At 24.8% G+C, this 24,177-nt stretch overlaps 1 protein-coding gene across 1 annotated transcript in view; it reads left to right on the top strand.

Annotated features, from left to right (window-relative positions):
- Window positions 1-24,177, top strand: part of LOC126903854 (inactive tyrosine-protein kinase 7-like) — a 92,699-nt gene that overhangs the window by 22,532 nt on the left and 45,990 nt on the right. The window lies entirely within an intron of this gene.

Genomic DNA, 24,177 nt, shown 5'->3' with positions numbered 1-24,177 from the left:
GTCCTTATGAACTCATGGTACTATATATTGATATTTGTTACAAAATACTGATACTTTATAACTAAAATACTGGTTTAAAATGACCATTGTATAACTAGTTATACCATACCCCATAAACTTCCGGTATGAATTATATTCATGCTAATTTTTTAATGGTACGACAGCGTTATTTGGATTTTTATTATAATACATTTTAAAAATAAGCATGTCTTAGGGAAAGTAAGTTTCACGGCAAAGACAACAGTTTAAAATACTCAGACATTTATAAGAGACAGTAAACATTATTCTCTTGTAAAAATCCCAACAAAAAAATCCTAGCACAACAAGCAAATTCGTTAAATATTGATACAGATGGAACAGATCTAACTGACAATTTTTATGAATTTTGATCTAATGATGATTTCACTGTAATTTTTTTTATCAAATTTTGTTTAGACTACAGCATATATTTTATTACTTATCTCTAATTAAAAAATAATAATAACCTAAAAACTAAATATTTCAAATTTTTAATATAGCAATATTTAATGTAGCATATTTTTTACAATAAATTTTGATGAATGGATAAAAATGTTATGACGAGTACGTTGTATTATTATTTTATTTTTAACATATCTTTTTACTATCAACAAAGTATTAAATGAAATAAAATTAAATGCTACATTTTACTCATATAATTGACATTGTTGTTTTATAACGCAGTTTTATTACTTAAAATTTTGTATAAATATACTTAAGATTATACGTGAGGGACAATTATGTGTTTAATGAGTATATTGTAACACTACGATTCATGCAAGTGTCATTTGACCTGATTGCGCTTCTCCATCCGTTATATTGCCATGGATTCGCATTGAAACTGTTTGCTCACTGATACTTCTTTTACCTCTTTTTTGACTAATTAATGATGTCCACGTGTAATGTTTGAATGACACTTATGATAATTATTTAACATCTCAAACACCAGAAGTCCTGCCGTACTTATATTATTATAGCACTAACAATACGTGTTAATTAATATTACATTTTTGTACCAAACGGCTCTATAGTTTTTACAGTACCTCTTATCTTTTTTTATGTAGTCGTGTATATCACTAACGTCGAACGGCGCGCCATTATCACACAGCTGATTGCTGTATGTTGTCATCGATTTCACAGTGTGTAATAATGTGTGTGTGTGTTTTTACATATCAGTGTGTGCTACATAAATAAATGTACCATTATAGCTTATTGAGTTAAAAGCATATAAATACATAGAGCGAGCATGTAGTGTAAGCGGAGTATGTGCAAATCTTAACATTTTTATCGAACCATCAAAATTTTTTTACTTTAACCCCTTTTTTATACATTATTTCCATTAAAAAATATTCAAATATTATCTCAGATGATCTTTAAAGAGATAATAACTTTCCTTTTTCTAAATTATTCGTTTAAAAAATATAAACATTTAAAATGTGAAATTCCATGATAATTATTTAAAAATCAATAGGAAATTTTAGAAATAAAGGCATAAGAATCAATTTTGGCCAAGAAGAGTATTGGTTGTTATAAAGCACATTGGTTCTATGAAAAAAATAATTTAAATTCTGATAATAATCCTTTTAGAGCTTTTTTTATTGTTAAAATTAATTTATTACTAATAATATAACATAAAAAATAGGGTTCTTTTGATTGTCGTTGTTCAACTAAGAAAACATAAATTTTAAATAAGTTATCAGTAAATTTTTCCTTTTCATGTATGGGTAACCATGGATAAAAAGTGTTTAATAAAATAAAAATTAATACTAAAATAGTATTAGATTAGATTAGATTGGTAGTATTTACTTTATTTTTAATAAATATTATTATTATTATTATTATTGGAATATTTATTTTTATTAAATAAATTGATAACTTAAACTCTTTTTTAGGTCAAATTTTACCTGTCTCAACTTGTATTGAATTTTTTATAGCCATTAATTGATGGATTTAAATGTTAAAACTAATTACTTATTTTAATTTTTCATCACATAAAATTAACTCCTGATTAATTATTATTTTTCATATTATCCACCAATGTTTAAAAAAGCAATTTTTATTTTGTGCCAATAGGTTATTTTGATGGTACTCTGTTTACATAATTCATTAATTTTTAATTAACCCGTCAAAAGTTTAAGCGTTCGGGTGATCCTAATAATAGTATTGCTAGTATGTTGATTTTTGACGTTAAAGAGAAATAGGATTATATTATTATTATTAGATAAAAATGAAATTGTGTAGAAAAATAAAAATTAATCTACATGTCAAGTCGATGAGATATTACGGGACACATAATTTACCGAATTCTCATCCTTTATGAATACACTCTAATTAAAATACATAATTTATAATGTAAAACTCATTTACGGGTAGGCACTAGAAGGAGATCCCGTGAGTGTACTGACGTTGCTATACCTCTATATAATAGAAAAATGAGTAGACTTGCATATTAATGAAATGTCGGTGATGAAACAATTTTTTTTTTTTAATGCTTAATCAGTCAATTTTGTATAACGAGTGTTAATATAAAAAAATCATTTATCAGGCAATATTAAATTTGCATTAACTAAAGTCTATTGAGTACTTACAAGTAACAAACATTGTTTTATATGATAAAAAAAAAACGATAATACTATATGAACATTTATTTTATTTTTTTACCTCATAACCAGAAATACAATAATAAAAGGTATTATTACATGTCACAATATTGTGACGTTATGTTTATGAAAAATATTTATTTAGGTAATTTTTCTTTTTAAATATTTTTTTCGTTATCATCTTTTCTAAAAGGTTGTATTTCATCAACCACTTTAAGTTAATGGACAAATGATTGTTTATAATTGGTAAACATTTTATATCTTATGCTCGCGTATATCAATTTTATATTAAACTGATTAAGGAACGTCATATTTTATAGAAAAAATGTATGTTATGTAAACGCGATAAAATGCTTTAAAGAGAATTTACAGAGTTATTTTTTATTTCAATTCTACAAAAAATAGCAAACCTTCTATTAATATGTTTTATTCGCATCACGAAGATCATTATCAATACAACGTGTTGTATTAGCCAAGTAGCTTCAGGATAAAAAGATGCAAGTACATCATGCGTTCTTCAAACAAAATTCTCTTTGTCGAGAAACCTCAAGCAATGACCTAATTGTGAGCACATTCTCTATCCTCATTATAAATGATGTTTTTTTTTTCAAGTTTTATTTCAATTATTTGGAACTGCGCATATATTAAAACTGTACAGTTCACATACTTTTTTCGTCAACGAATCAAAAACGTGCGACTTATTTTAAATGATTTATATCGACCATATATGTCAACATTTACCCATTTTGGAGAGCGAACTTAGGCAATTGGTGCAGAAAGGGCGACTAAAAGCAATGGTTCAAGTCCTGGAACATAACAAACATTCAGGGAGCGGTATTCGCCAACTTTCCGCTCGTTATAAATATTTCATCATGATTATCTGATGGCGACCACAACCGTTTATGTTTAATAGGCGATAATATTGTGTGTATATATTTGTATACTTACAATTGTAGTGTTCTTGTTTATGTATGAGAAAATGGGGTTAGTGTGCGAGTATATCCTTACTTTAGATTGATCAAGACCATCCCAATTTTTCTAGTTCCCTTTGGCTGTGAGAATTTCATCACGTGCTTTTACATGTTTAAACTTTTTTAGGCGTTCATACTTTTTTGTATGTAAATTGTAAAATATATACTTGTTGGAAATCATCCAAATCTTAAATATGATCATTTTCTTTAGAAATCATTTTTATTTCACATATAAATATAGACAGCATTTTATGTAAAGCTCTGAAATAATAAATATAACGCAATATGTTTACCGATATCTCTCGATTCAGTGATGCGTTCGAATAAATTTAATACTAATACATACATTGTGTGCAAAATTATTAACATCACTTCTATGCGATTTTTAAATAAACTCTTAAAGGAACTTTACACTTCAACGTCTATGTACAACTCATGATACCTTTCATTATTTTATATTAAATGTTTTACTTCTATGCGATATCATATTTTCAATGTACGTTTAACTTCTTGTTGATTTAACATCCATTGTTGTTAAATAATTTCTATTATAGAGGAGGTAATTTGAATACAAACTCATAATAAAATTCATTAGAACGTTTCTATAAAAATTTATATCAATAATATCAGTTATATATTGGCAAACAAACTTCTCAAGTTCATTAAGTAAAATCAAAACTATTATTAATTTAAAAAACTAAAAAATATTAAACTCAAAGCCAAAAAAAATTAATGAAAAGTCGCGCATACGTATTTCGGAAACAATGTTACCATTATCAACGCTAAACACATACTATGTGTTTATAAGTAAGTATATGTTTAGCATTGATAATGGTAATATTGTTTCCGAAATACGTATCCGCAACTTTTCATTAACTTTTTGTGGCTTTGAGTTTAATATTTTTTACTCCATTTTTTTAAATTTCATGATATAAAATTAAATATAAAATTTGTTGAACTTGGTTTAATTAATGCATTTATGGTCAAAGTAGAACAACTTTTTATTTAACACATATTAATATTATTGAAATGTATAATAATTATTATACAGACAAGTTGAGAATTTTACCCGTTAATATTGAATGTAGTATTAACGGAGTAGTAATAATTTTTAAAGCATTATTTATAAATTATCAACATTCAAAATGAAATCTATGTAACCTTCATGTCATTGAATAATGCACAATGGGTATACATTAGTCAACAACAAATATTCATTAAAACAAATTGAATATTACATGTCATATTTCCATTGAGCAAAATATATATATTAGCAGTAATGACTGATAAATAGTAACATTAAACATCACTATTTGAGAAGGATAGTATGACCGAGTCAGTAATGCTGCAGTGCTTGAGAGGTGGGAAATTTGGTTACAGGCGATTACATTTACTGAGCGAGAAATCAGTTCGTAGTTGCATTCATCTCTTCGGCGACAATCCATTTTGGAGTATCAATGTTTAAGAAACCTCCTTCTTTGGGGGAAACTGCTATGGTCTTAAAAAGCAATTAAAAAATATATATATACGAGCATTTGAATAGATTAAAAAACAAGTCAATGATAATTCATTACGAATTTATCGCCTAATAGACATGTCAAACGACAGCCATAATTAGATAACACGATGGGCTGATAATTTCATAATGTCATTTAACAGGAGAGTTCTTGTGAAAAGCTTAAAATCGACTTTGATCAAATATATGTTAGTCAAATGATTGTTTCTAATTGAATTTCATTTAATCATGTAATAAGCATTGATTTTTTTACTAATATGAGTTACTCATTACTACTCATAATACTTCCATTAATTGGAAGTATGAAATATTTACAGATTTTTCAAAATATGAATATTTTAATAATCACTTTTTAAAAATAATAAGTTATAGTTTTATGTTATGCCTTTTATAGTAAATAACCACAAACAACATTTTTCAATTAATAAAGTAACTAGACAATTGTCTAGCTATAAAGAAACAAAATTTAAGATCATCTTAAATTTTAATTTGAGTAGAATAAGTTTTGTCCTTATATATATATTAGATAAGAAAAGTAATGTAAAACATTCAGTAAAAAAATATTATATTTGTCAAAACATCGTGGACCACTGTGTATATGCGAAATGATTTGCTCGCTATGCCTTATTCAGAATCTTCGAAATTACAAGATAAAACATAATATTTCCTCTTCAGAAGTTTTTAGGATTCTATGCAGTGTATTTATACAAAATAATATTGTTCTACTCTCACTTATTTCCCCTTAAAATTGTATTAACATTAGTTTTATAAACGGAAACATGCATTTAAAAATATGAAAATAACTGGTCAATGATGACTTTTAAATCACATTTTAGAAAATTATTAATATTTAAAAATAATGAATAGTGATGAATCTCGGGATCATTTATTTTAATCTATAAACATTTCTAAACTGCTCACACCTCGGTATAAAAATATTTATTTCTTTTAAAATCGGTCATCATTTTAAGAAATCCATGATATATATTTTTAATAATCGTTTATCGAAAAATGATAAGAATATTAATTAAAATTGTACATGTATAAGTACACTCATGGTATATTACCACGAGACATTCACAGCACCCCTGTGATTAATAGTTTTATCATAATGAACTATATACTAAAGTGCATGAAATGTGATAAACCAATTTTTAGAAAATATCATTAAGTTCTAAATACTACTGAACATCTCTGACATACATGAATTAATAAAATATTTATATATTTGTTATCTAAATAACAAGAACCCTATCTTGTATGACGTTTAAATAACTTTTTACAATGTCATCTGGCTAAGATAAATGATTATAATAATTTTATTTAGATAAAAAAATTGAATTAATTATTTAGGACTCTCCAACACTGGACATAATCTTCATATGATGTAATATTTTTATTTTAAACTTCATGAAGTCATAATTTTTCAGTTATACTGTTGTTGTAGTACCAAGAGATAATTTTATACATTTTTTTTCAATAATTTTAATGATATATGTTGCTAAAGTAAGTTAAGTATCAAACTCAAGTCATATTTTTCAGTATGTTCAGGAAGTCAAGAGTTCTACTCCCGATCAATTGAATCATCCTACGTATCTAAACTCCACCTATCGCAAGATTTGTTTATTTTATATAGGTTGCTATCAATCAAAATAAATGAATATAAAATAAAAATTTCCTTGAAAAGTTGTTTGGTAAAATAAAGACGGATAGCTTGTTGAGTATGCATTGAATATCTTTCAATATGACATTATCATATTAAGTACTAAAATTAACCATAAAGAAACAAAATGTACTATAAATATGACAGTGAAAATGTGTTTACTAAATATCTAGTAACTATAAAACATTACCACAATGATTTCATTATTCAATTAATATTAATTTAAAATTCAACTTTAAATTAATATTATATTTATTCAAAATCAAAAATTGATCTTTTATCTCCAGTTGTGAGCTGTTAAAACTTATCGGCAGTATTTTACAGAATTAAGAACAACTTAAAAGTTTTGTAATAGTTAATGGGTAGAATTTTATCTTAACTTATAGCTGTCAATAGAAGTTAAATTTTAATAAAAAAAATCAATCTTATATGTTTGGAAAAAATAAGTTTATACATAAGTAGGTTGAAATAATGTATTTTTGTGCAAACCCGCACTTTTGTAAAATAAGAATCAAGTCATCATCATTGTTTTCCAAATTGACATTTAAGAATTTTTGAAGTACGTTATACTATAAGTATGTGCATTCATGCACGACAATAAAGCATCAATTTTGCCTACGTGATACGCCGTGTGGTAGACAATCTAAACGCGTTATCGAACAAATGTATTGGTGGTTCACCAAACACATGGGTTATATTAAAGCAATTAAAATTAACAGAACAAAATATAAGCTACCAGTAACAAAAAAAATTATTTTATAGCATTATATTTCGTGTAATAATTAACTGAAATAATTAAGACATTATTTTTGTATATATTTACAGGAAAAATGTGTTCCACATAATTTCAACAGTAAATATTTAAAAGTTCAGAGTATAATTAAAGTTATGATTAATATATATTCATTTAAGTTATTTTATATAATTAATATATAAGGTAATATTTCCATTACAATCAGTAAAAAAAAATACGTTTTTTTAAATCTTCAATAAGAATCCAAAATTTTGGCCCTTTAATAATTTAAGCTGAAATTTACTATCATTATAAAATGAAATGTATACGGTCAATTTTTGTTTTCGTCTAATGGTTTTTAACGATATAACTGTAAAATATTAATTTTGAAAAATACTTCGTAAAATATAATCATTAAATTATAAATGATATATTATTACTAAATATAGTTATTAGGTAGTAATTCTAGACCATAGTGGAAAGCAGAACAAGATAATCTTTTTTAAATTGGAATGTTTGGGAACTTTTTATAGAAATATTTTTTAATACTTTAACCAATGAAAAATGTTTTGAAAACATTTTAAATGAATACTAATGTTTGTTTCAAATTGCACTTAAACATATTTTACAAAAACAATATAAAATTGTTGTTTTACGGTGCGAGGTTTTAAATTAAGTGTGAATAAATACTTCTTTAATTATAATAACTAAAAAAACATTACGAATGAAAAAATATTCCAAATTTTAAGACTTACAATTAGAGGAAAAACCAGGGGAATTTTCGAATAACAATGAAATGGAGAAAGTTATTTTTCATTATTTGTAAATAAAAATAAGAATAAAATTATTTATTTAAGTTAATTGAATTACCTCAGATACTAAAAAAAATAAACCTTATAATTATCTATAAGCGTATAATAAGAGTTATTAGATCAATTTAACCATTTTATATTGTTATGCACCATTTTTTTTAATTAATAAGTTGATAAATTAAAAAAATTATAATATACATCTAAAATTCATTATAAGAGTGGAAAGGTACTCCTTTTTAATTGAGAAGTAAATAAATAATATATATTTGAAGCATAACCCAAATTAATCTATAGTATGTCTACTCGTTTCACTAAAAAATTTGTCAATATGCCCCAAGTGTACACAAGGTGTCAAATTTGGTTTTTTTTCTAATTAATTAATAATTTTTAAAATAATTAACATTAATTAATGAGCTTTTGGCAAATTGGACTTAATAATCTAGTAATATTTCTATTAAGTTTCAAGTTTTTATTTGGTGAATACTTTTTTAAAAATATTTAATTAAAACTCAAGGGTGTTAACATGTCCCTCTCTACCCTACTTACGAGTTTTCTAGGTTAATTGTTTGACCAAAGAATATTATATAACATAAAAAAATCATTAGACAGAAACTGTATTAATACATTTTTTGAATGTGAATACAAATTAATAATTTGACATTAATTTGTATAAAATCAAAATAAAATTAGATGAAACATAATTATATACCTATGCATAACATATATATTTTAACATTAACAAGTTAATAGATAAAATAAAGAAGATACTTTTTGTCTTTCTCAATAATTCCTTCTTTGAAGGTTAATTTTCAATTATAACAAATTAAGAATTTTATAATAACTATATATAGATTATAATAACAACACAGGCTGAGTTATGATATTTCACTATGAGTTCCTATATCTTATATTGTTTATTTCTTGAATAATTATTGTTTACAGTTTTCAGTTACGAACATGTTTATTTTTAGTTAAGGTCCTATTATTTTTAAATGTAATTGATTTCAAAATAATAATACATAAACTTTTTTTAAATTAAAAATATTTTATGTTTTTATTAATTTTTTTTTAACAGTGTAATATTCTGACAAATGTAAATGGTCTATAACCACAATAAATTCAGTCTGTCGATCTATTATCGGATGTATGTTGCGGATGGGACTTTTTCCTTTTATTTTCCAATGATAAATGGATTTTTATTCCATGTACCGGTTTTTCTATTCTATTGTGCTTTGAATAACAAATTAGAAATTTACATTTATTTGCACGCAATTTACCTCAGTCGTTACTTTGTTATAAACGTTGCTAGTAAATCTACTTATAATAACGATTGTAAACTCCACATTTATTTAGTCATTATATTATAGGAAAAAAACACTAGAAAGAATTACCTGAACAATTTTAAAGTACCATTCAAAATATCCGTTAGTAATTAAACTATTGGATTGAAAGTACTTGAGAATTTCAAAAGTTAATTATTGTTACAAAACAAAAACACATGTATTTCAACGAACCATATTAACTACTGTGATTTAATTTATTTTTTTACAGGTTTAGTTGGAAAATTAAGTTATCACAAAAAACATTTTGTCCTGAAAAAAGTTCACTTTTATAATAATAATTGTTGCGCTATATTCGACGTATGAATTGATATAACTAAAGACTTGAGTAAATAGTACATAAGACTTATGTACTAAAGTACATTAACAATAACAGAAGAACTACACATTTCTTTTAAAAAATTAATTCAAATAAACTTCTTTTAAATATTGTGATAACTGCATCATTCACGGGCATTTTAATTGCCTTGATTATTTTACGATACGTTGAACATGTAAAACTACTAAGATGAATATTTATATTTTAAAAATCTGACGGTATCTATGTGATAATTCTTTTATAGCAAAGGCCGCTTCGGGTCGTTAAGCATGTTTCTTTAAATTTCTTAGCAGCGTGTACATAATACTATAGAAATAAACACAAGTGAAAAAAAATGGATGAAAATAACATCTTGTAGTATAAAAAAACGGTATTGTCATACAAAAGGATGAAGACAGTATATATTTATATCGTGTATATAAACGAGAAAATACGAGGTATTATACGTGTGTCATAAATTCGTGCAAACATTGTTGATTTCTCATGTAAAAAACGACGTCGTCTGGCGAGGTTAACAGGCAATGGCATTTGCTACCTAGTGAATGTAACTTCTCGTTATTCGCGTTTTATTATTTCTTTCTCCATCTTTCGTAAAAACTGTTTAGCATAGCCATGCATGAAAACGCTTTATGAAAAATTATATTCTTTATTGCATTACTTGGTTTATTTGATATTTTATCATTTGTATGTGAGATTGAGCAATGATTTCGCATTATTTGATATTTTTACCTGCCATGTTCAATTTAAGAGCAATAATGATAATGACTCTTGCAACGTGATCAGTAGTTAATGTCCAGTATCTATATGGTACCATGCAATTGTGCGTTTCATAGTAAGGTTTTTCATATCAGTTGTCCATTTCGATTTACTTTTTTTTTGTTCTAGTTTAAACTCATTACGTCTGTATTTCTCTCCGTACACTTGCTTAAAACACTCTACGTTGTTTATAATTTATAAAGTAAACGCAATTTGCTAAAGGAAACATTTACAATATAAACAGCATGAAGCATTTCAAAATAGGATTCAATTGGATACGCTTCTCATGACACTAAAAGTTTTGCATGCGTGTTCATTTTTCTCGTTATTATTGTTTTCCAACATGCTTAAACTCTGCTATACGGAGTTATTTTGTTGTTATTTCATATTTTATGGAGTTGAAAATTAAATGCATCCAAAATAAATGAAAACTACCATAAAAACTAACTTGGGTAGGTGAGTTATACTATATAACATGTCATTTAGTTAGATAGCAATCACATTACACAAAAGTAATGCACATAACACCCTGTCAGCAGTTGCCGCTGAAATGCAATTTAAATATAGAATTCAGATGTATATAATACATAAAATGCTTTATGTATACACAATATAATATTACCATATGATTAATAATTTTATAAATCCAAGTGTTTTATTTACATAAAATATCAGCCACGTAAAAAACCACTAAGTATTCGATAATGTTATCATTTATTAATTAGCTTATAGCGTGTTTAGTATTCGTAGGAAATTTTACTTCCTAACAACCAAATATTTTGTACGATAAAAAAAAAATCATGCCAACAATTCAGAAAATAATTTCAAAATAAGTTATTAATTGGCTGTATTATATTATATTAAAATGAATACTTTTGGCATAATTCCATTGAACTTTTTTTGTAGAGCTGAAAATAGGCAATTTTTATAAAACGTAATATTCCTTTTTTAATCTTCAATTTTCACGCATTAAAAAGTAGCCAAGATATCATTTATACATAATTAAGAGATTAGTTAGTATATTAAATCACATATCATATTTCTATTGCGATTTGACTAGTATTCAAAATGAAATGCATATAACTTCATATAAGTTGTAAACATCTTTTTTACTTTACGTAACTTATAAAATTAAGCATGTATGCAAGATTCGATTTAAAAAAAAAATTTAATTAAATTTTCAATCAACTAATATAATATTATAATTATTAATATAATAATTGATATTCTAAATGTATCTTCTCATTATCTATAGATAGTTATCGCTACATTTTTCTAAAAAAATTGTATGTAGACGCAATAGATATTCAACGGTAAAGTTTTCTAAAACAATTTCAATTGTTTAATAAATTCAAATATTATCAACTCTAAGCTGCTTCAGCGTTTGAGAATATAAGCTCTATACTGAAAATCAACATAAAACATAATTTGTCATTTTCCTTCCTCTTTGAATTGCTTCCTTATAACGCCTGTCTGTTTGAGCACAAACCATAGTTTTGTAATTGTCCTGTTTAGCAAATGTGTCATGCTCTTTGGACTGCCAATTGTTAAGTTTTAAAGCACTGTTGTTTTCCATTTACACAATTTATGAAATATTACATTAACGTGCATCTGTGTCACCGCGCTATGCACTTAGCGGATCTCTGAGCCATCAGAAATAAAGTAATTGTTTACCTGTGTAAATACCAGGTTTACCAATAGAACCCCCCCCCCCCCACCTTAGAGCTCATAATTAATAATGTTCAAACATGTATAGTTGTGGAACAGGATTATGTGTAAGATACAATTATTGCCGTGCTCTGCATGTACGGCCTTACCTAGCGGTGTAGTTGCATTAGTAAAGATACACTTGTAGGCTCATTTAAATGGTCCGGTAAACTATACAGGACCAGAGCTTGTTTTCACTGCTTTGAATAAACAAACCCCAACAGCGGATTATTTATTTCGTGTAATTACTTTACATATAAATACACCGAGTATGTTTGTTTATTTTAGACTTTTAAGAGTTTGCTCTTAATGTAGGGTTACCTCAAACTTTATAAACGACACTGTAACAAGGTACTTAATTTAAAAAATAAATAATCGTATCTCTAATTGTAGTTATGTATTATTCTAATAAAGAATTACGATTAATGATATTTGATATGTAATGAAAAACATTAGTATTAATCTATTTTTAAATAGTGAATTTTCGTTTACATTTAAAATATTGTTTTATAAACTTATAATTAACTAATTTTAGCATAACACGCTTGAGGATAAAATTAATTCATTAAAAATAACATTACCAAAGGCTTCTCTAATTTTCTTGGTATACGGGAAACCTTTCTTTATTAATAATTAAACAGATGTTAATGCCACGACTTTCTTTTAGATAAATTACAGTAAAATTTAATTAAAAGTAGTCCTAAAAATCATTTTGAATTTTAAAAGAGTCGTAATAAGATATTTAAAAGTATTTACATTTTGGAAAACGTAGTAAAGTTTCATTTTACTCGTTCCTAAATTGAAAAATAAAAGATCATTAACGGTATCCGTTTATTCATAAAGTCCAAGTACAATTTACTTAGAAATCCTTTGAAAAAATAATATAAATTTTTTAGTTATTTGAATTAACTTGTAGAGTGCTGTATCATATTATTGAATATTAAAATTAAAATTGTGTTTGAAACGAATAAAAAATATACAAAATCATTCAGATCTACGCATATAAAAGAAAATTTCATAAAAATACAAATTAATTAAAAAAATAAATTATACTTGATATTACTGCTGCTATTAAAAAAAAAGTGCCACTTTGGTTGAATATTTTTCATAATATATTGAAATAGTTCCAAAATCTAAAAACTTGAATTTAAATCAAAATTATTACTACGTACTTAAAATACTTTCCAGAAATAACAATTTAGCAATTATTTGTTCTCTCAAATGTTATATAATTTTTGTACTTATTTATTAAATTTAATTTAGTGTCAATAACAACTTTTTAAAATAATTATTAATTAATCAAAATGTAGATTTAAATTGTTATGCAGTTATGATCAATTCTATAAAGAAAAATGTTATATTCGCAGAAAGAAATTATTAAGAAGTTTTTTGTGTTACAAATAAACATCATTAGTTGAATTAAATTTTTCCATGAAATATTTTCCTGTAAACATAAAAAACAATTTAATATTGAATAAAATACTTTGAATTAGTAAACAGTTTCATAGAACATCGTCATTTACTATTACAAGAGCAGTACAAATGATTAAAAATTTAATTAAACAAATAAAATGATATCAATTAATTAGAAGTTTCAACGGATAGAATTAAAAAAAAAAAATCTTCAAAACCAAATAAAAAATATGTTTTAATTAAAAGTACAACACGCCATTTATTCCTTAGCGAATAAAGTGATGCTAAAAAAAAGAATTTAATATTCGAAATTCATTTTTACAAATAGTTTCTAAATCGAATATCACTTTGAAATTCTTAGATTATAAATAGATTTTAATGTTTCCTCTACATATTATACTACTAAAAATTAAAATACTGTATTGACATTATCTAATATATTTAAAAATCTGTATAGATCACTGAAGTTTTTTATGTATTGTTAAAATAATGTGGAATTAATGCATATTAATAATAATAACACTATAAATATAAATAATAATTTATATTAAATTCTAATTGTATTTTTATTTTATATAAATGGCTATTTTATATGTAATCTATTGTCTTTAATTTATTAAACTAAATTGAAAATACGTAATAAATTAATAATTATAATTGATTCAAACTAATACACCATACAATACACGATGTGTTCAAATGAGTAAATAGAAAATTGTACACAAATGATAAAACTCTATAGTGTTTAGTTGTGATACTATTTGATTCTATCCCAAAATTTTAATTTATTTAAAAAATTACTTGAAATCATACATTTTAACACTCTACTTTTTGAAATTAAATCAAACTTTTTGGTACGAACATATTTAAACTACAACTAAACTAATATTATCAGAATTTATTTGTACTATGTTATAAAAAAAACTTAAATATAACCAAAAATCTTCATTATTTTAAAATCCAATGAAATCTTTGTACTCAATAAATAATAATTCAATATTATGATTAGATAAAAGTCTAAAACTATTTCCAAACTTTTCTGAAATAATTACTCGAAAGAAAACTTCATGTAACGATAAATTAACGCAATAAACGATTTGAAGTCTAAAGTGTATCTAAAAAGTGATTCTATTTTACTCAACTCGATTTCTCTTAAAATATAAAATATTTAAACAATTTTTTTGGGCTTTTATTAGATACATATTTATTTCATTTATTTATTATAATATATTTTTATGTTTAGCCTTAATGTATTACAGAGATGTATTTATTACTTAATTTTTTAATCGTATAACATAAAAAAATTGCCTAACTAAGTAAATTACAGGTTAATAAAACTTGCTTCAAAATATATTCACAACTTTGTATAAGCGAGAGAGCGACCGAGATAAATGATAAAAATAGCAACATCCGTGCTTTAGCTCCAGTGTGTATTTTAAAATTTTACTAACTTATTATCATTGTTAAAAACAAAAAAAATACTAACTTTTAATAAAACAATTTAGTAAAAGATATATTATTAAAATTATATGAAAACTCCTATTTGTTACTATTTATCTTTTTACTTTATTAATATTGTAAAACTTCGTTTTTTTTAAAAGTAATTATTGTCAAGTGCAACGTACACGTTGACACATTTTAAGTATTATGATATGCGACCTTTAAAAAAAAAAAAATGAAAAAGTTTTGTTTTTATATTATTAACTTTTTATATTATTAATTTTTAGCAATGCTAAAAAATCCAATACCAATAAAATTTAATGCTTTCATAATATTGTCATAAGAAAACAAATCAATGCACCTCCTTATATCTCTAATTATACACTCCATAACGACCTTAACTTAAAACAGTCTGTGAAGAAGCCATATCCTACTATAAAAGATTCCACATTAAATTAGTCTCCCAATCTAATCTCCTAATAAAATACCTCTCCATACTTTGTCCATACCTGAAGACCCACACAGCCGTTTAAAACGTAAGTGGTGCCGTGATCTTCTATTTAATAATATCAATTAATACTAATATAATTAAGTCATTGGAAATATAAAATAAAAATTTTAGAAGTATAAAAAATAAAAAAAAATCATGGGAAGTGTCACTAATGAGTGGTTTCTATTATCAAAATGTATTCATGTAAATTTTTCTACTCTTATTGTATAGGCTTATTGTGCTCATTGTACAGATTGTATATTTCTAATAAAAAATAAAAAAAATTTTAACTCCAAAAATGTATTATTAGTTTTCGTAACATCAATTAATGTAAATACATGATATTCAACGAAAAAAAAGGAATATTTAATAAACTAAATTCATTAGGAATTCAAAATGGTTTGTTAAACACAGCCCACTAATATAAACATAGACAGTATATTATTGTTCTGTTATTTCAAAGTTTCAATAGTGCTTAGAGATTTGAATATTAACTATTTTTTAACATTGACAATTCGTCATTATTATTATTCTAATAATAATGACGAATTGTCAATGTTAATGATTATTCTAATCATTCATTTGAAATTTTTCGATAAATTTCACTACATTTGTTAGATTTTCTTATTATAATAGTTTTGGAAGACTAATCGAAAGTTTATATGTATATAACCTATACATACTATGATGATTCCATGACTGTTAATTCAAACGTCTATAAAAACTGACAATGACTTAAAGCTATCTTATCATAGTTTACTTATTTCAGTGGATAAATTGTGCACAAGTTTTTTCATAAAATATTTTTCAAAAAAATTCTATAGGAACTATTCAATTTTTAATTAATTTTTGCAAATTTTAAGTATGCAATGTATACATTATATATGCATAATTGTCAATGATACTTTATCTTACGTTATATGAACATATATTTGATAAATCTAATTAACTTAAAATTTAACAAAACAAACTCGGGTATGTATTTCAACTATAATGTTTTTTACCTTTAATGTTCACTCTATAGACCATTTAGATTGTAATCTAAACCATATATATTAACAACTCCGTGTTTACATATATTTATATATGTGAGCATTTGTGTCTAAAAAACAGATATAATGTATATCTACCTTTTTCTAAAATAAGATTTGGAAGTATTTATATTTAATCCAAAAATAATATGCTTTCGGTCACTGAATCTTGTACCATCAAATTGTTTAAATAATTTATTAAAAATTTATTTTAAATTAAAATATTATACGCAATGTTAAAAAACAAAAATTATAATATTTGTTGGACATGATACCGGAAAATAAATAAACCAAATATTAATAATTATGATTATCAAATATACAGTAAACAGTATACGAAAATAATTATTATAATCCTTAATATAAAGTTAACGTTAAGACCAATACATATTGTCTTGAAATTTTCAATACACGTTAATTTCTATACATAATTATATTTAGTGAATATTCAAACAGTTTTGCATATACCAACTAGAAAGATAGAAAGGTAAATACTTGTAAAACAACCTGATGTGACGTTGAGGTAACACTTAACGATCTAAATTTATTTCAAGTTAAAACTTCAATAGGAATTCAATATTCCATTTAAAATAAAAGAGCATTACTTGTAGAATTTTTATTATTCTTTAATTTTACTATCAAGGTTACTCTATTTTTGGAAGTTACTCCAAACTACACATATATATATAGTGGTTTTTTTATTGAAATCGACTCAATAACTTACAAAATAATAATAATTTAAACGTTTTTTTATTGATTACTTTTAGTTACATATTATTCCTTAATTATTTATATACAATTTTGTTTTTTCAAATGGGGACATAAATTTTGAATTTAATAAAATGTTTGAAGTTTTATTTTAATAGTAAATGGTGTTTGAATTTTGAACATAACTTTATTCGTTAATCATATATAAAACTTAATTTTCAAATTTTTGAGTTAATATACATATATAATATATCTGAAATTACAAATACAGGTAGATATATATTTTTTTTTTATGACGTTGCTATCACAGATACGCTTATTGTCAATTTTAACTATCAACAATAATGCATTCTGTATTTCCAGTTAGTGTATTTATAAATATAAACTCACAAAAATGTGCCTTAATACCACACTTTAAGCATATATGTATTAAAAATATATGTTACTAAAAAAGTCCAAAATTTTATTTTTCTAAACTATATTTATTTTGAGAGAAATCGAGTGGTATATGATAAACTAATCATTCTGTATATTTCACTACCTTAAATATTGTAAACAAAATGATCCAACTAAAAAAATATTTGAAAATAAAACTTTTGAACTAGTATTTCGGAAGTTATTTATACTTAAAAATATAAACTGGAGTCTAAGTGCAACTTATATTATTTTTATCATTACAAATCTATCTGTCACGCTGCACCTCCTAACCAGGTATAAAAATGTTCATAACTTACGAAGTACTAGTTTTAAAGTTATTATCGACCAATCAATTTCTAAACTTAATAAGATCCTTATAAGAAATAAAGAATGGTCCTCAAAAATATTTTACCCATTATAAATCAAGAAATAAATACTATTAAACTAAGTAAAAAAAAATCCTTAAAATTATTTTAAAATATTTCTAGTGGTCATCGATAAAGCAATTACTCAATATAAAAAGTAAGCAAAAGTTAATAAGAAGTTTACACTAATTGCGAGCACAATCGATGAAAAAAAAAATCCATTATATATAAAAACAGTAATGGTTTATTTTATTTCAATTTAATTATGCTTTAGTTTTTTTTTCAGTCAATAATTAAACGAATTATAATAGTTCTTTTTTGTAAAGATCAATCTTGGTATTTGGTACATTTTTATAATTTTAAACCATGATTTAAAATTAGGAGCTTCGGTTATGCCTTTACCTTAATCCTAACCTAGTTGTAGTAAATAAATCTAATCTGAAATTTGAGTGTCTCGGAAGTGGCCAAAACAAATTTTAGAAATTCATGTATTCCTGGATCCTAAATATTTATTTTTACCAAATATAGATCAATCAAATTCGTTTTAACTGAAATTTTATTTTAGATATAAATATTACCACTTTTGAAAAAGAGTCCCCAGAAAAATATTAAGGGACTATGTATAAAAATATCTATGTTGCCAGTGAAGTATTAATGTTACAAAGAAAAATCTAATTAAAGTTAGCGTTTTCAACGACCGTTTTAAGTGTTCTTCTATAGCTAAAACCGCTGACGCCGCCAACCGTTTGTTATGAAAAAAAGTTTTAATTAAATTTACCAAAACCGAAAACTGAGACATAGTGATATGAGAATATTTTTGGATAGATGTTCCATTATTATAGCAACATTGTAACAGTTGCTTTATGAATTAATATTATTAACACGACAAAAATATGATAATAACTTATAAAAATGAAATAAAATTAGTAAACTTTCTAATAAACACGCATGCAAATGAATCATAAATTTCATTTTATACTTATAAATACGCTGTGAAATTAGTTCTTTAGCTTAAATAGATTCTCAGCTATTTTACTGATTAAAAAGGTAAGACACAGACAGTATTATAACACCAACTCATTAGTTTCCACGAACCGCGACAACTATCGCCAGTTAAAGGTTTATTTTAATTTAATCCACACTGCAGTGTAATCATGTACTTATAATTTATACAAAAAATGTTATCTAGTCCTCTAAATACAAGGAATTAACGTTCATGGAGGGATGTTGCAACACTACACTATTAACTCGTTGCCTTTCCATTTTCTCAATCTGGTGCTCAGAAATATTAATAGCATTACTAAATTAGTAGGTATAATATTTTGACTAAGCTGTATTTAAGTCTAATAGCATTTCTGCTAGTTTAGTGTGCCCTCTGAATTATAAAAAAATAACATTTGTCGCGATGATTAAATAGAAATGTTCATACAATAAAAACTATCCCTAACAAAATTATTACATCATACATAATACGCAAACTTCATGAAGATAAAGTCAAAAATGTTTATAAGGAAAAAATTAAAATGTTTGAATGTATTTTAGTAAAATATTTTGATTTGTAAAATTGTTTTTTCTCGTAAATTTGATGTTAGATTTGAAATATAATATCCTGTTTAAGAAGCAATAACTGTAAAAACTAACTTGGAATATCAAATAGATCTGATATTTCAAGTGTATATAGTAATAAGGTAACTGAATTAGTTATATAGCATCCCATAATAAGTGAACACTATCAGTATTACTTGTATTTTTAATTCTCTAACATCCAAGTTATGTGATTTTGTTGATTTGTGATACTTAATATAGAAAAAACAATTTTGATTTCTTTTAGTTGCATATATTTCTTGAGTTACCAACTAATACTTACTATTTAGAACCACCCCTTATAACTTAATGGGGTATCAACTTTATTTTTTTAAATGGCAACATACATAATTGACTAGCTTATAAAATAGATAATAATCTTATTAAGAAAATGACTAGTCAATAACAATTTTTGGACAAGTACTTGGAAAATTATTCTCATTTTTATACCTCGGCGAGAGAAAGAGTACGGCCGGAGATAAAAATAGTAATACCCACTCCTCAACTTTTTTTTAAACATTGTATTTACTTCGAGAGTAATCGAGTGATTAGTAATAAACCGATCACCTGTATTTTTGAAGTTTAAAAAATTACTTAATAACTAGACGAGTTACCCAATAGTATACATAGTACTACGTAGCTACGTACTTTTATAAAATTTAAAACGATGGTATTAAAAATAAACAATTACTTTCAAAAACTTTTTAAATCAATGTTATTTTCCAATTTACTCAAATATTAATACTAAAAAATTTAATAAAAAACTTAATTAATATCAATTTTAATTTAAGTTATTCATCAATCAATAATGAAAAGTATGAAATAAATACTTTTTAATATAATTATTTTTTATATGTATTTTTATTTTCACGGAAAATTCGTATGCTAACTAAAACTACTAACTATACATATATATTAGATGTAATATACATCTAATATAAATTTATACTATACATAAGTTTCCAACATGACGTTTTTAAATTGCTTTAGTTTTGGCGCCAACAACCATTACTATGCAAAAAAATTTAATTTTTTGTTCATTTTCTAACAGTGCTTTGACATTTTCATGACAATGTTAGAATATTGATTGAACATTCGACTACATATTCTGATTTATACAACAATGAATTTATAATATTATTATTTGTTTAAATTATTTACTTGGAATTGACGGGGATGTAAGACATGGGATTAAATGAGGGTAGGTAGAGTGGAGAGAAGCGTCTGGTGTGTTATGCGATAAAATAATTCCTATGAAGCTGAAAGGTATGTTCTATAAGACTGTAGTGAGGCCAGCTATAATGGTTCAGAGTTTTGGGCGGTTGACGAGAAAATAGAGCAGAGAATGAGTGTAGCAGAGATGAGAATGCTTAGATAAATGAGTGGAATGGATAGAAGAGATAGGATACGGCACGAACATATATGAGTGTCAATCGTGGATATATGAGAGAAGATAAACTTGGATGGTTTGATCATGTTATGAGGAGAGAGGAATCGGAACCTGTGAGAATAGTTATGAAAATGAATGTCGAGGGAAGAAGAGGTAGAGGATGACCAAAAAATAAATGGTGGGATGTTATTGAATGCAATATAAGGACGGCAGATGAGGGAGATCGTGTCAATTGGAAGTTTAGGATAAGGGTGGGTAACCCTGAGTAATTAGGATTAATGCCAGGAAAAATAAAATTTACTTAAAATTTGTAATTAAGATTAAACATAAATAAAAAAATACTTATATAGAATAATACATAGTATTCATTTTTTTTTTTTAATATACTCTTATATATACATTTTTTAAGCAACAGTTAATAATTAGTAAAAGTTCTTTTGATAACCATTAAACATACCATTATCATTATGTGTAACCATAGATATATATTTATTTTTACTATGTAATAAAAAGATATTATATTACCACATGTTATAATCAGTTAATTAATTTAAAATTGAAATTTTTATTAAGTATTTGTCTTATTTTTCGTTTTCAGGTAAGAATTATCCAAGTCTGTTGAATTGTGTATGCTATCGCAAATCGTAAATATTACTACATTCAAGTATACAAAGGAAAGTATTAAAATTGATATTATGCCAAAACTACTATCTGAAAAAAAACAGTGAAATTTATCACCAAATTGAAATTTCAGTTAACGATACAGTAATCCAAGTGCTACTCATTGATATATCTTATTATGCTAATAAATAGTGATGTTCACAAAAAAACCCTGGTGAACGACATGCAATAGTTTAACATTCTTCAGAATTCTCAGGACATAAAAATAAATAAGTTCATGTTAAGCCAAAAACTTGTTTACTTGATACATCTATTTTTGGTAATTTATTCTATCTCTCAAATTCAGTATTTTTTTCTCAAAAGTTGTATAAATAAACCGTCAATGATAATATAGAACACCATTGATGTATTGTTAAAAATATCAAGTTTATTCATTAGGCGAGTTTCTAACTTCAAAATATTCTGCGATTTCACCAAAAAAATTAATTTTTCTTTAAGCTAAAATTCGTTGAAGATTTTAAGTTTTGACATGAATTTCGCTTTTTATTGAATGTTTTACTTATTTCATTCATCTAAAAATTATTTGTTAATTTGAAGATTACTAATAAACTAATAAATTGTATTTTTTTGTAAGAATTTCGAACTCGAATAAAAAAGTAATGCTTAATACATATAACCATAGGAACGTAACAATTTTTAGTAAATAAATATACCTACATTTGATTTTCTAAAACATTCTCTCGTTATCAGAAAGATTAAAAAAATATTTTACAAAATCAATTGCTGCAAATTATTGGCGACTCAATGGCATTAAAACAATAATTAACTATTAACAGATATATTATTAACAAATGTTTTCAGTGCAGTTACAGTTTAGAGACAGCCCTTAAGTCGACAACAAATGCTTGTACAGTTTTGGTTGAGTAAATATAAAACGTGTACATTAGTTTAAAGTCACTAGCTGTGGCCTATGGCTGTGACGGTACAAGTTAGGTACAAATATTTACTTCCGTTTGTGCTATTGGTCTAGTGTGCGATTTGCCGACCACCCAAAACACGACCAGTATCACTGTGCAGCCCACACAGAAACAGCTTTAGACCCAACCCAACCCAACTCTTTAGAGTACCAGATGGACAAAAATATATATATCGTATATAGTTATTATTGTAACTGTTTATTTATTTCAGTAGTATAAAAGAAAAAACACTTTTGATGAAAAACTAACACAACCGAAAAACTTATTCACTTGCGATCTTCACGAAAAACAAAAGTAAATAAGAAAAATATCTCTTTCTAGACAGTAACAGTACAGCCTATCAATTTTAAAAGCTAAAATATTCATATGTTTTTCAAAATGTCTTCCTAGAGCACATCGGATTAGATTTCTATTAAAATTCATCAACAACTTAAGTCAGTGAATATTATCATAAATTACATTATTTTTATTTCGCTATAATGTAAAATTTTATTACTCTGTTGTGAAATAACTTTTTTTATATACTTACAATTTTCGGTTTGGACAATTTTAAACCATTTGGGAAGCTTTATTCTAGTTATTTATACTCTTTTTAAAGATCGTATAGGATCCTCGACATTTTTTAAGTTTCATAATAAAATAATAATTTTGTTTATTTATTGCTCGATAAAACGATTATACTTAAAAATATAAACAAAAGCAAACGCCGTTAATATTTAAAAATATATTTTTGTTGCACTCGAAGATTAAATATTGGAATTATTCGACACGTATAAAATAACAAGTGCAAGTAAATTATATTGTTGTAGTAAAGTATCATAATTTATTTCAAATAAAGTTTCTTTAGTATAAAATAAACGAATATCCATTTTGAGTTTTATAAGCTTACTATAGTACGTTAATACTTAAGTAGTAGTGCTCTGTAATAATTTTGAATTCATAAGTATTGCAGTTAAATATACAAAATTTCCTATAGAATAAAAGTAATGAACACAAAATGTTCTCGTTTAAACCAAAATATCTACAAAAATATCAACAATGTTTTAAATATACCTCAAAAAGATTTTCTATTGTAAAAATATAGTATAATTTCCACAAAAACTACCACAATACAAATAAATAAACAGTTGGAAAGTAGTATGTTTGATTTCCAGTAAAAATACATATTATATTACATTTTTTATATCACTTCAACTAAAATTTTTTTCTTGATAAATAATTAATTCTTCCAAAAAATATAGTTAAAAAATCGGCAGTATGAATGAATATACAATGAAAATTGTTAGTTGATTTTACTGAGAATTTT

Source organism: Daktulosphaira vitifoliae, unplaced genomic scaffold (assembly GCF_025091365.1).
Source record: "Daktulosphaira vitifoliae isolate Bord-2020 unplaced genomic scaffold, ASM2509136v1 Scaffold_4, whole genome shotgun sequence".
In the NCBI taxonomy this organism is placed as follows: domain Eukaryota; kingdom Metazoa; phylum Arthropoda; class Insecta; order Hemiptera; family Phylloxeridae; genus Daktulosphaira; species Daktulosphaira vitifoliae.
This window is presented reverse-complemented; position numbering and strand designations above follow the sequence as displayed.